The sequence below is a fragment of the Grammomys surdaster genome, unplaced genomic scaffold (genome assembly GCF_004785775.1).
Source record: "Grammomys surdaster isolate TR1022 unplaced genomic scaffold, NIH_TR_1.0 125630, whole genome shotgun sequence".
NCBI classification, from domain to species: Eukaryota; Metazoa; Chordata; class Mammalia; order Rodentia; family Muridae; genus Grammomys; species Grammomys surdaster.
The window spans coordinates 2,504,140-2,518,234 of NW_021620469.1; the positions used below are offsets into that span (position 1 = coordinate 2,504,140).

Consider the following 14,095-nt stretch of genomic DNA (forward strand, 5'->3'; position numbering starts at 1 on the left):
TCTCCTCTCTCTCTCTCTCTCTCTCTCTCTCTCTCTCTCTCTCTCTCTCAACTAGTTAAAAACTGAATCAAGGACTGAACAACCAGCGGATAAAGTTTAACCATTTTTCTTTTAAACATGAAACACAGACCAATATTCAAGCAACAAAACAAAAACAGACAATTGACACATATTGGACAGATTGGAGCTCCAAGGACAAACAATAGACAGAAAAAGCAGAACTGAGGATCTCTCCCATATGAGCCAGAAAAAATGCAGGACGTCTCCTGATTTTTTCCTGCTCCCAGGAGGGCTCTAAAATAGCCTTTTCCTTTTCTTTTGTTAACATGGCGGAGAGCGGACATCTGCTTTAGCCCTTTCTCTCCCTCATCTTCAAGGTTTAATCTTTCTATTTCCTCCTTAGGAGGTGTAGCGTTTTTTCATCGATAGTCTCTTCTTGGGGAAACATCAATGAAATTTTTTTTAAAAATCCTTTTTTCTTAACCCTTACTCCTCGTGCCTTGAGGGACTCCTTGAGACCCTTTAAGAGAAAATCATGTTTGGTTAATGCTTGTCCCAATGATTGTGTTGCTTTTTCTTACCTTTACCGGATCAATCTCACAGGCGGGTGACTCTGTGGCGATCACAGTGTGAATCTTCTCTCTTCTCTCCAGAGAGAGATTCTATGTGTGTGGGACGTCCCTGTGGAAGCAACGTTTGATCGCACACGTCGGGGGTTCTGATCAAGCTCTGAAACTTTAATTTTGGGTGCAGGTTATAAAGACACAGCAAACCAGGAAGTTTGGGTGAGGGTCATTGCTTAGGGCTATCTCACTATTGAATCCTTATTGCCCTAGACCATCCCACTGTCATATCTTTATTGCCCTAGACCATCCCATTGTCATAACCAGCTCCCAGGAAATGCCAGACGTTCTTTAAGTTCCTGAGGCCTGAGACCTGTGAACGTCCTTGTCCTTTTTTTGTTTGTTTTTTTCGAGACAGGGTTGCTCTGTGTAGTCCTGGCTGTCCTGGAACTCACTCTGTAGACCAGGCTGGCCTGGAACTCAGAAATCTGCCTGTCTCTGCCTCCCAAGTGCTGGGATTAAAGGCGTGTGCCACCACTGCCTGGTGTGAACGTCCTTTATTAACCTTGTACTGACTAGGCTTTCTAGAACAGCAGGTAACTTCCTAGGTTCTCTTAGGGCAGCAGGTAGTTTCCTGGGTTTGGCTCCCGGCAGAATGTCAATTAGAGATGTGATGGGACAGCTGGAGTAATGGATGCTCGGCACTTAAGTACACTTGCTGTGCTTACAGAGCTCTGGGATTACCTGCCCAGCACTTACAGAGCAAATCCCAACCTCTTTAACTCCATTACAGGGGGTTCTTACGCCCTCTTCTGACATCGTCCTGTACTACAGACAAAACACTGGTACATATTTTTTTTTTAATGAGAGTAAGAATGAATGAATGAATGAATGAATGAATAGGATGGCTTTCTGAAGACCTAGGTGGGAATAACTGCCTGGGTAAAGGCACAGAATGTAGCTACAACACCTAGCCAATATCTAAGCTGACAATGGCTTGAAGTGCAATTGAGTGGCAGGTGGAAAAAGCCATGAGTGAGTGCCAGACTCAGTCCGACAGTCCCTGAGGTGGCTTTGTCAGGAGTACAAACAGTAGTCAGACAGAGTGCTGGGCACCTGGTTTCCCACTCTCGGGGAAGCTGGGGCAAGAGATCACAGCTTGAGGAGAGCCTGAGCTACAGACTGTTTTCCAGCCCCTCCTGAGCTAAGAGTGAGACAGGCAGGGAGCATTATGGGAACTTGGCATTTACAGACATGGCATTTTGAACTTAGGATGGCATTAAACAAACTCCTGCTTCTGGTCTATGAGGTTGGATCTTATAGAACACAGAAAATACCAGTGCTTTCTGGGCCAACAAAACTGAAAAGTGAAGCCAACGATCTGAGTGGGGAGAAACCAGTCCCCAACCCCAGCTCTTCTCATTAGGTGGAACGTTCTCTTTAGTAGACCCTTACTCTTGGACATGCTACTCCACCTGCCTCATAGTTTAATGAGGATTGAAGAGTCAGTAACAAACTTTACTGTTACATGGTAGAAACTCAAAATATTGGTTTCATAATCACCCTCAATTTCAGTAGTTTTTGTTATTGTTGTCCCGTAAGAAAATATGCCACAGCAGCAAGCTTGGGCTCTGGAGTCAGACCACTGAGGTTTGCATCATCGTACTATTGTTTATTAGTCATGCAATCTTCAGCTAGGAAACCTTGTTTTCCTCTAGTATAAAATGAAATCCTGTATACTCCACTTTAGATTTTTTTTCCTCCTGAGACAGGGTTTCTCTGTGTAGCTCTTGTCCTAGAACTTGCTCTGTAGACCAGGTTGGCATTAAACTCAGAGATCCATCTGCCTTTGCCTCCCAATTGCCAGATTAAAGGCGTGTGCCACTACACGAGGCTCTGCTTTAGAATCTTAAAAATTAGAATATAAAACACTGATGAGCTGACAAGCTGATGAGGAGAAGGAACCAAAACCTCCCATCTCCCTAACGAACTCGGGGGGGAGTGTAACTGAATTAAGAACACAGCAGCACTGGGAGACTTCAGAGTAATTGCTATGAAACAGAATGTTCTAGTAATCAAAAGCCGGGGGTGGGAGAAACGATAAGGCTAGAAGAAGAAGGGAGTGGAATGGTGATGTTCCTCCCGAAGGCTCTGGGAAGCAATGGTGATTTAAAATAAAACAACAGCCAGCACTTGGGAGGTAGAGGCAGAAGCCTAGTCTACAGACGAGTTTTAGGACAGCCAAAGCTACCCATAGAAACCCTGTCTCGAAAAATAAATAAAACACACTTCTGTATGCAGGATAAAGAGGAGGGAACAAGACTTTTAAGGGACCTGCCCTTTTTGCAGGTACAGGGTAGACCTACTGCCTGAGTCAAGGAAGAAGCCTGAGGACATGGTCGGTCTGCCCCACCCTAAGATCCTGGCCCCAACCCAGGTTCCTGCGTCCTGGGACACCCGTCGACTCCACTAGCCTGCTAGAAGGGCGGAGACCTACAGACTACAACTCCCAGCATGCACTGCGGCGGGCGGGTCGCTGCACCTGCTCAGTGGGGCTGCCCCGGGCGCCTGGGTATTGATTATTCCATTGTGTGGGACGCCTCGGCTCCAGCCAGTGAATGAGGCGGAGGAGTGAGGGCTTGAAGGAGGAGGGCGAGGAGGAGGAGGAGGAGGAGACAGGGAGCAAGCCAGTGCCCAGGGTGAATCAATGGAAACCCACTCACGAAGCCGGGAAAACACTTCAGCCGCAGCCAAATAGCATTGATTATTTTCTTTCACTTCCCTCACCGCCGTGAATTTATTTATTTTTCCATCTCCTTCCCCGACGCCCCGGAGCGAGCGCTGAAGGGAGGGAGGAGGAGGGGCAAAAAAAAGGAATCAACACATCGGAGAAGTCCCTTCCAAGAGCCGCCCCCTCCCCTCCCCGCCTGGCGCTGCTTGGCGGCCGCGGTTCGACTCCCGTCCCTGCTTCCAGCTGAGGTGTAAGTGCATCGATTTCCGATGCTGCTGGGTTGGTTTTTTTTTTTTTTTCTTTTTTTCTTTTTTTCCCCCCCTCTTCTCTGCCTCTCACTCTCCTTCCCTTCCATGCTCTTCCGAATCTCGAGCTCGAGGAAAGAGGAGGCGCTGGTAGACTGCTACTGGAGGGGACGGAGAGGGACGGGAAGAGGCTGGGGGAGGGGACTCGGACGGACAGACAGCCGGGGAGAAGGGGACAGGAGTATTCGGGAGAAAGGGCGCGCGAGTGGGGATGGGGAAGAGAGGTGGAGAAACGGAGAAGGGAAAGATAGGGCCAGCCGGACAGAGGGCAGCGAGAGCCTAGACGTACCGCGCCGAGCTCTACCGGGAGCGGGGTTCCTGGAGGGAAAGGGAGGCCGGGTGAGTGCGAGGGCTCTGAGCTATCAGCCTGGAGGGGCCTGCAGCGCAATCGGATCTCAGCTGGCTGCAAGATGAGGGAGAAACCCGGGCGGAAGGGCTGATAGATGGGCTAGCGCGCCGGGGTGTCGTGTGGGAGGGGGAGTGGATACCTTTAATGCTCATTTTTGCCTGAAGTAGGTGAGGGGAGCCCCATTGGCAGTGAAGCATGCCTGCCCTGCTTCTTCTGCAACCCCGACTTCCCATCCGCTCTCGTATGCCCCTCATCGTTTTTTGAGCTCTGGACCACGCTTCTCACTGTGCCTGCGCCCCCACTGATCTGTGGTTGTGCCATTTTTCAGTTGGCTCCCCACCCCATCTATATCTATATCCAGTTCTGTGACAGTGACCCTTCTCATCTGAGTAATCCCTTCCGAGTACCCCTGTCCCTGTGTGTTCCTAGACTGCCTGACTGTTTGGCCATCCCCTGCTCTCCTTTGGGGTATGTCTGTACAACTGTGGCCTTTCGGCTACTTTGGAGTTTGCTTATCAGCCATGATTGTGCTAGTCTGTGGTCAGAGGCCTGAGAAGTAGGGGCATGGAGCTGATGTGCCTTCCCCTGAACACCCCAGTGCCCTTTCAACATGGGCACAACAGCCTGCTGTTCACCTTCGGCAGGGAAGCCTTGGAACTTCTGACATTGTTGATCATCTCATTTGCCATGTGCCTTTGGGTATCCAGTGTGTCCTCTGCTTTTCCAGGAGCTTTCCACCAGGAACCTCATCCACGCTGACTTAATTTTCCTCCCTTCCCCCACTCTACCATTGTATATACATTTATTACCTCAGCAGCTTATTTCACCCTGTTTCCTCTTATCTGATGAGCTCCCTGTATATTCTCCATCTTTGTTCCCTTTTCTCCTTGGTCAACCAAAGTTGTTGGGGGGTTGGTTTGTTTGTTTGTTTATCTCTTATTCTGTCACCCAGCATTTTAACTCTAGGAGAAGATGTCACAAGCAAAGGGCTGGGTGAGAGGTAGGGGTTATGTTTTGTGAAGGCACAGAAACAGCCCAAGAAATCAACCTATTGGTCTCCCAGGGCATACAACCCCTTCACCTGTCAGTGCCATGGCTGTCAACTTTAATTCTGTAAGGGGATCTTCTCGAGGACTCAGCTCCACCCTACCTAGTTGCTCCGTGGCTTTTTCTTCACTTTTTAGCTCATTTTCCTCGTGGGATCCTGCTATTATTCTCTTTGGATTCAGCAACATTCTCTATGAGACAGGTTTTATTATTCTCAGAAACCTATCTTTTGCAAGGGCCGCGCTCATTCCGTCTAAAGAATGGTAAAGGTGGATAATGGATGGGGAGTTTATCGTGGGTTTAAATCCATCATCGTTTTTCCAGACCGCAGGAACTCAGAAGGATAAAAAGATGAGGCAGATGATGGAAGGAGAAACCAGGTTCAGTAAACACATGAGTTAAAGAAATGTATGGCCAGAGGAAACGGTGAAAAATCTGTGCAGAATGAAGAGTAGGGAAGGGGAGGAACCAAGAAGCAATTAATGAAAAATTGAGCAAATGAGATAATTAAATAAATATGAGTTAATAGCTGTATAGGAGGAGAGAGAAAGATGAGAGTATTCCTGAGGAGGGGTCAACAAAAGCAATATGAAATTAATACAGCGGGGGAAGGGACGAAGCGAGGGATAAGATGGGGTAGGAGAGAGTATGGTACAAAGAAGGGAAATGGACGGTGAAGACAGGCGTGCTGGAGCAGATCAGAGCCGCAGAGAGCCCTGGAAAGGAAAGAGGAAAGAGTGGGGCATCAAAGGAGACAGGCGCCTCTAGTGTGAGGGGACACAGCAGAGGAGCCAGAGAGAGAGAGCTCTGCAGGGGGTGAGCAATTTGGAAAAAATGGCCTGGCAGACTACCACTGGGCCCTCAAAGAGCAATGCTTATGAGGAGAGAAATTGCAGAGATGGAGAGAGAGGGAAGAGACTCTCAACAGCGTTCATTCCGTCTGCCTCTTCCTATTTTACTGTCAAGCCAGGAGAACACAGAAAAGAGATGAAAAAGTATAATTCCCATTCACTGCAACTGACAGGAACTTGAATCTTCTCAGCCCCGTGAGAGAACCAAACACTTCGAACCTCTGATGTCATAAATTGCTTGGTTGCCTTGGCAACCTGACAGGATCCCTCCTCCATGATGTCAGAGGCAGCTGTCGTTACCATATTGAGGCCCATACAGGAACAACTTGCCCCTCTGCGTCATGTGTGGGACAGGGTTCTGGATGGAGTCATATCTGTAGGACTCCTGTCTCTAGTAGTGACTTTGCTTCTCAGGAGCTATTCTTAGTTCTAGATAATTGTCACAGACTACTTTGTGAGTGCCTTAGGCTTGTCAAATCCTAACAAAAGCAAGAGGAAGTGACCTCAAGAGACAGTAGGCAGTGAGGTTGGGATGGTAGGACAGAAAGGCATGTTTAAAAAAAAAAAAAGGAAGAGAGCTAAAAATTACAACACGGAACAGGGAAAGAGAAGGCTTTGTGAGCCAGGAAGAGAGCTGTCGAAAGCAGCACAAGAGGGTGGTTTTGGTTTTAGGAGTGAATGCCAAAGCTGGAAATCCAGAAGAGAAGAGTTTTGAAATGCCAGAGGGCACAGTAATGCTTGTCTGAAATGGAGGAGGGAAAAGGTCCCTTTATTTTAAGAGATCAAGACGTGTGTGGGAGATACAGGGCTGGTCAGTTATCTCCTGAGCTGGGGATGCTTCTATCCAGTAAGTTGGGGGTTGAGATAGAGTCTCTGTAGCCCAGGCTGGTCCAGACCTTGAGGAGATCCTCCTGCTTCAGTCTCTTGAGTTCTAGAATGTTAGGTCTGAGCTACCATATCTGCCTCTAGTTTCTAATTATTTTGTAATACCTCAAAGTGTCTGTCACACAGAACAGGCTTTATACATACCTGTTGAGCAGATGCTCAGAGTCTGAGAGTTACCCCAACCCTCATCCTATCTCCCAGACCTGTCTGCATACATAGTCACGTTGTGAAATCAGAAACAGGGCAGAAAGGCCACACTAGACCTGGGGGCAGAGAAGAGAGACAGTGCTGGGGGCTGAAGGTAGGAAGGCTAACTCTGAGGGTAGACCTGGGATAATATGAGGATAACATAAATTAACCATCCTAAGAGCCTAGGGAAGATACAGAGAAGAATGAAGGGGCAGATTCCAGAAAAGGTCCAGGGTTTTCAAAAAGCAGGAAAACCCTATTCCCTATCATGAAGCTAAAGCTGAGTCAGCCATATTCATACACAGGTGTGCAGATGTGCGCATACATATATCCACAATGACCACAAAAGTTCATACATGAACATGAGACCCATCCTGTTTCAAAGTGATCACAGTGACGTGAGCCTTGGCTGAGTTGGTCACAGGACAAGAGATAGGAGTTAGCTGCTGCCCAAACCATGGTGTAAACAACCCTGTAAGAAATGACCTTCACATCTGACTGCCCACTGTTGGGGGAAAAAAAAATCATGAAATCCAGAGCTCACTATGAGTCTCAGAGCAAATCTGCAGAAATAAACTTCAGAGGAGAAAGGTGTGCCAACCAGGGCTTATGGCCTGGCCTAATCTTAAAGAGCCAAAAGACTCCAATGAGTTAAGAAAGCTAGCAGAAAAGACAAGGGAGAGAGAGATCACAAGGAGCTCTGGGGCGAGTCTGGCTTATGATAAAATCCTGGCAGCAGAAGGGGGTGAAGGGAGAGGACAGTGGCAGCTATGTGTACTGTCAGCAGCCGCCACTGACTTGGGCAGCTCATATTTTGCAGCAGGTGACAAGCTGTCGACACGGCGGTCCTTTACCTCACTGTTAGAAACTCATTTCATTGATTTTTCCATCTTTCTTCTCAGGCTCCTCACACTAAGCTACAGGCATCCGCTTTCCGGGCCCCTTTGCTCCCTGGGAAACCTTAGTGAACTAATTGCCCTGCCTATCCCTGTCCCACCCACCCCTGGCTGGGGAGGCAGGGGTAAAAGATTTGGAGACGTCATCCAGATGGTGGACCTACTCCTGTGTTAAGTTTTAGTGGTGGTTAGGGAATAATGGCATAGGAAAGTTTTGTGTGTGTGTGTGTGTGTGTGTGTGTGTGTGTGTGTTGACAAGATTCTACTATATAGAGGCTAGCCTAGAACTTGCTACAAAGACCAGGCTGGCCTTTACTAACAGGGATGCTCCTCTTCTGCCTCTGCCTCCTGAATGCTGAGAAGACATTCTTTTTAGTTTTTATCTTTTTTTTTCGGGTGGAGAAGGGTGGGTCTCATGTTGCCCAAGCCTCAAACTCACTATATATCAAAGGCTGGTCTTGAACTCCTGGTCCTTTCATGCCTCTCCCTCCCAAATCTGGGATCGCAGGCATGTAGCATTTATATCTGGTTTCTTTTCTTTTTCCTACCAAGGTAGTTCAGCACTCAACATTTTCCTTTTTTTTTTTTTTTTTTTTTTGGTTTTTTGGTTTTTCAAGACAGGGTTTCTCTGTATAGCCCTGGCTGTCCTGGAACTCACTCTGTAGACCAGGCTGGCCTTGAACTCAGAAATCCACCTGCCTCTGCCTCCCAAGTGCTGGGATTAAAGGCATGCGCCACCATTGCCCGGCACATTTTCTTTTCCCTTCCAGAAGTCCCAAATCTCCAGAGCTGGAGATTCCTCCTGTGTCTGGCTAAGAATATAGGATTATTTCAGAGCTATGGTTCATGCCTAGGAATTTGCAGTAGAGCCATCCACCAGAATTATGTATGCAGTACACAATTAGGAGACCATAATTGCCCAAGGTATATGAAGGCCCAGTGTAGGACAGGATATATGCATATAGGATTTGTAGCATGCTGAGGTGCCAAGCGGCTGGGGCAGGATGGGTGTAGGCCATACATTTTTACTTTAAGTGTAGACATTCCCCTATGCAGCCTTCAGTCACAGCTAACTACCCTTACCCTCTCCCTTTGGGATTTGGTTTAAGCGAAAGGTCAAGTCTCAGTTGTCAGTCATTTGGCTTCTTAATGAAGGAAGACAAATGATTGGACTGTTTCCTTGTAGGAAAAAAAAATAGAGTAAATTCATTTCCATACTCAAAATTTTCATTCCTTGCTTTGTTGGCTAGCCAAGCCAAAGGCCCTCTGCCTCTCTCTTGCAACTGTCTAGCTCCAATCTCCTCTCTCCATCCACAGGCCTCTTCCCTCTCTTGCCGCCTCCATCTTATGATTAGAAAACTGGCCTGAGCAGGCCACAGGAACCCCTCTTCCACCTCTGCCTTCTTCAAATTCTGTCATTTCTGAAAGCCCAGAGATTCATCCTGGTACTTCAGGTACATAAGGCACTGGAGAGTGGAGAGGAAAGAGCAGATAAGAGTGAGAAACAGGTGCTGGGCCATCAGGCATGGTGGCACATATGTGCACCTGTCATCTCCACACTCAAAGGGTGGAAGCAGAACTCACAGTTCAAGGACATCCTCAGGAGGTTGAGGCCAGCCTGAGACCCTTCATTTAAAAACGTCTAGACGAACTGGGCCAGAAGAGTTGTGATAGAGGTGGGGGGAGTAGCTTTGAGATGACAGAGCTCCCACAGTTTACATGAAAAGGGAGGGAAGGTTGTGTGGACAGAGAAAAAGACCTCAGAGACCCCTCTGGTCCAGGAAAGACAGCCCAAGATGAGGGAGAGGGAGTGGCCCTGCATGCAAACAGCAAGGCCTTAACTCAGCACCAGGTCAGTCCTGAGTTCAAGCCTTGCTGGTTATGACCCTTATGGGAGGAACTGAAGTGGCAAATTAACCAATATAATGAAGTCACTGCATTTTGTTTGCCTTTGCTGGTTTCCCGGGAGGTCTGTCCTCTGGCCAGACAGGGCAGTGTGGGGGAGGGGAAGGACAGCAGAGGTGAAGGGCAGGGGAAGGGTGCCAAAGAAGACAGAAGGAAACACGGAGGGCAGACACCATGTGGAGGGTGATGACTGTAAGGCAGCCCAGAGATGAAGGGAAGGAGACAGAGGAGAGAGGAGAAGGGTGAGCATAGCAAAGAACAATGGAGACCAGGAGAGAGGAGCCCAGAGGAAGTCAGGAGGAAAGAAAGAACCGGAGAGGTGAACTGTAATGGCGAGCAGTGGGGAGAGAAAGCATGGCCAAAGCTGTTGCGAGCTGCAGCTGGTGGGCGGGGCCTGTGGGCGGGGCCTCATCTCCATCGCTAATGGCTGTGAAATGAGGTTAGCTCCATTAGAAGCAGCAAGAGTGTAACGAGATCACACTCATTAGGGATGGGCCATCCTAGTAATTACCACCACCCCAAACACTCTGAGCCAACAGCCAGCCGGCCACCAAGCACTTGCAGACACACCACAGTGTGCCACATGATGCAGAATGGAAAGCTAGGGCCAACATTAGGTGCAGGCTCAGGTCTCTAGAGCATGCCTGCCTGAGGTGAGCAAATGCATTAGTCCCTGAAGAGCAATACATTTCAAATATCCCCCACTTCAGGAAATAAGGTGTGCAAATAGAAAGTGGTCCTTATTTTATTGATTGATCACATTCAGTGTGTCAGACTAGAAAGGGGAAAGGGACCAAACTCCATGACATACTACTTTCCTGTTCTTTTCAACACATGAGAACACGTGAGAAGACCTGAGCAGAGGCTCTGAGCCACACAGCTCCTCTACACATTTACAGAACAGAGCCAGAATCCGGCACTGCACCTGTCTGACTACAGTAGCTGAGGTTTTGGTTTTCTTTTGGTGCTAAGGTATTGCTATGCCTGTACTTCCAGCCCTAAGTCTATTTTCTGTTTCATTTTGTTTTTTAAGTAACATCAGATTGCTTTGATGGAGTCCATCCGCTAATATAGATACACATGTACACTGTTAGCTTTTTAAAAAAACATATCTTTTATTATGTGTGTGTGGAGGTCAGAGGTCAACTTTGTGGAGTTGGTTCCCTCTTTCCATCTTTCTGTAGGTTCTCAGGATCAAACTCAGACTGTCCAGCTTGTAGCACAAGCGTCTTTACCTGCTGAACCATCTCTCCAACTCTGAACATTAAGAGACATAGACACACACATTATCATTCAAATAACTCTACCCAGCCTCTAACTCCTCTGCACCTTCAAGCTCAAAGAAGAGCACAGCAGCACACACCCAAGGGCAGCAGAACCCTTCAGACTGCATGCTAGGCAACAGCAGGGGCCCTGTGGCAGGGCACCCAAGTTCCAAGCTCATCCTACTACCTTACTAATTATTATTACTATCATTATTGTCATTGAAACAGGGCCTCACTATGTAACCCTGGCTGGCATCAAACTCACAGTGATACACCTGCCTCTGCCTCCCTAGTGCTAGGAGGATATATATATATATGTATATGTATTATGTATATGTGTGTGCGTGTGTGTGTATGTATTTGTGTATATGAGCACACAAGGGGGTATGTGCTCACATACATATAATCACACAGAAATCATCTCTTCTGTCTTTTCACCATATGGGGATCAAACTCAAGCATCAGGATACTGAGCCATCTTGCTAGCCCTTGATTCAGCTTTCTAAAAGAGACTCTAAGAATCACTGAACTCATTTCTTTTTGTCTCCATGTGTATATGATGGGGTGAAGAGCCATCTGTGTTGCTGTCAGATGCAGAGGAGGGTCAGTGTTGGCAAGTGCCAGGGGCTCCATAGCATCTGCCACACTGCAGACATTTAAAGACGTTGGCTGTGTGACTAGTAACCTATCTCAGTGGTTGTGTGCTTGTTTAGCATATACCAGGCCCTGTGTTAAAGATACCAGCTATTGTGATTGCTACAGCTACAGTCTGAGCATCTTCTGTCCCCAGTGCAAGAGAGACAGACACAGACAAAGCACACAGGAGGTATCTTAGAGACCCACAGCCTAAACATGAAAATCATGTTTCATATATATCTTTTAAACATGTGTTACTGGGGAATTGAGTTTCTTTTTATGGGTTCTTCGTGTCATTGATAGAAGAATTTGAAAATAAAACTGGGTGGGTTGGCACATGCTTTTGAATCCCAGCCCTCAGGAGACAGAGGCAGACATGAGTTCAAGGCCAGCCTGATCTACATTTGGAGTTCTAGGTCAACCAAAACTACATAGTAAGATTCTGTCTTTGAGGGGAAAAAAAATTTTTTTTAAATGGCCTTAAAAGGAAGGCCATTTTAAGGGCCGTTTGATTAAAATATGAGAAAACAACAGGACAGGCAAATTGAAAATCTGAGTAGCTTTAAGAGAAAGACAGGAAAGAAAGAGACAAAATTGAGCATTTTGAGTTACATAGATCAGCCATAGATATGCAAGAAGCTGCAGATGTTAGAGGACCTCAGAGAAGCCAGTGAGAGTGCCGGGGAGCTAGAGCAAGTGTGCTTAGCATCCTGGCATGTATCCAAGAAAAGATGGGAATGGGAAAAGAAAAAGTTAGACTTTTGAGCCAGAACACAAGAACACAGATTAGCTGTGAACCTCTGCAAGCAACTGCACTATAGAGGGGCTTCTGAGACCTAACAAGTGCGCTATCTCATGGAAGGGATAGTTATTTCTCCCATTCCCTTCGCTTGTCTTCAGGAGAATCAGCTTTCCTGGTTGGGGGGAGGATATCCTGCACTAGCAACTGTCAGGTGAGGGCAGTTGTATGCGATGTTCCAATATTTAAGGGAAGCCAGAATGTTTCCTCTCCACCCAGGGCCAGAGAAGAACTCAGATTCTATTCCTCTGAGCAGGAAGAATTAGCTTTCCTCTGTGTGGCCCTAAACAAAGTGATACCTCCACCGTTTCATAAGGTAATGGGAGATGAGTCCATCTTCAAAAGCCTCCAAGCTGCTCTCCTGCGTGTGCCTAGCTAGGTGGCTAACATTAGCCAGGGGATTTTTTTTTTTAATTTTTGGAAGTTTGTTTTGTTTTTCAAGATAGATTTCACTTATTTAACCCTGTCTTGACTAAACCAGACTATCCTTGAACTCATAGAGATGCATATGCCTCTGTGTACAAGTGTGGGATGCTTATGTTGGATTCCCTGGAGCTAGTTACAGAGGATTGTAGCAGAAATGTGGATTCAGGGACCCTCTGGAAGGACAGCAAGTGTTCTTAACCATTTTGCCATCTCCACAGCCCCTGAAGGAAAAGGGAAGTTTTCTGCAATATTTGAGTGTATCTGTGTTATGTCTATGACTCGTACACATAGTAAGTGTGTATAACGTACTAGTAAGTAAGTGTGTATATCATATTGCTGCTAAAAATTAATTTTAAAACATTGTGGACTTTCTCTTTTGTATTTTTTATTTCTTTGTTTGAGACAAGTCCTACCACTCTAGCCCAGGCTAGCTTAAACTCACTAACTCAGGCTGTCCTCAACTCATGGCAATCCTGTTACTCCTGAATGTTAGGGTTATAAGCATGGGCCACCAAGTCCTGGAGGGTTTAACTTGTTTATGTCTTTCAGTGCTGACTATTAACTCAAGGCCTCGTGCATGTGAGGCAAACACTCCACTATGGTGTACACCCAGCCCATACTTTGTATTTTTAGAATAGAGATATTCAAACTGCAGTAGTTGTTGTAATATGATTTATTTATTTGTCTGTTTGTTTATTTAGTAGTATTCGGGATTGAAACAGGGCTTCACACATGCTAGGCAAATGTTTTACTACTGATCTATATCCTCCTATAGCTGTCTTTCTTATAATTTTTTAATTTGTGTATTTACTTTTGGTGTTTTAAGCCAGGCCACTATGTAACTCTGTATAGCCAAGGTTGACTTTGAACTCCTAGTCCTTTTGTTTCCAACTCCTGAGTGCTGGGATTATATGCTTATACCTCCAAACTTGGCACTTGTTATTTTGAGACAGGGTCCCACAGTCTGTAGCCCAGACATTCTCAAGGTTGTAATCCTCCTGCCTCAGTCTCCCAGTAGCTGGGATTATAGGTGAGGCTGCTACAATAATGCTAAAGTGACATCATTACATCACAGACACTCACATCAAATTGGAGAACCAGGAGCACTTAGCAGACCTTACTGTGGTATTCTTCCAATCTCAAAGAATCTTCCAGAGATAGCCTATGCCTGGATCAAATAAGATGGGGAGTCCAGATTTAAGGGCACCAGCCTCTGCCCCTTCACTTCCAAGTACTCCTACAAAAGAA

The 14,095-nt window shown here is 46.7% G+C and overlaps 2 protein-coding genes across 2 annotated transcripts in view; one reads left to right on the forward strand and one right to left on the reverse strand.

Moving 5' to 3' along the window:
* Positions 1 to 643, reverse strand: part of Thtpa (thiamine triphosphatase) — a 5,577-nt gene extending 4,934 nt beyond the window's left edge. The window contains exon 1 of the mRNA XM_028787386.1: positions 582 to 643. The gene's annotated coding sequence lies outside the window, so the exon portion shown is untranslated. The remainder of the gene's footprint in view (positions 1 to 581) is intronic.
* A 2,501-nt stretch (positions 644 to 3,144) lies between these two features.
* Zfhx2 (zinc finger homeobox 2) overlaps positions 3,145 to 14,095 on the forward strand; it is a 31,476-nt gene continuing 20,525 nt past the window's right edge. Inside the window, exon 1 of the mRNA XM_028787346.1 lies at positions 3,145 to 3,544. The gene's annotated coding sequence lies outside the window, so the exon portion shown is untranslated. The remainder of the gene's footprint in view (positions 3,545 to 14,095) is intronic.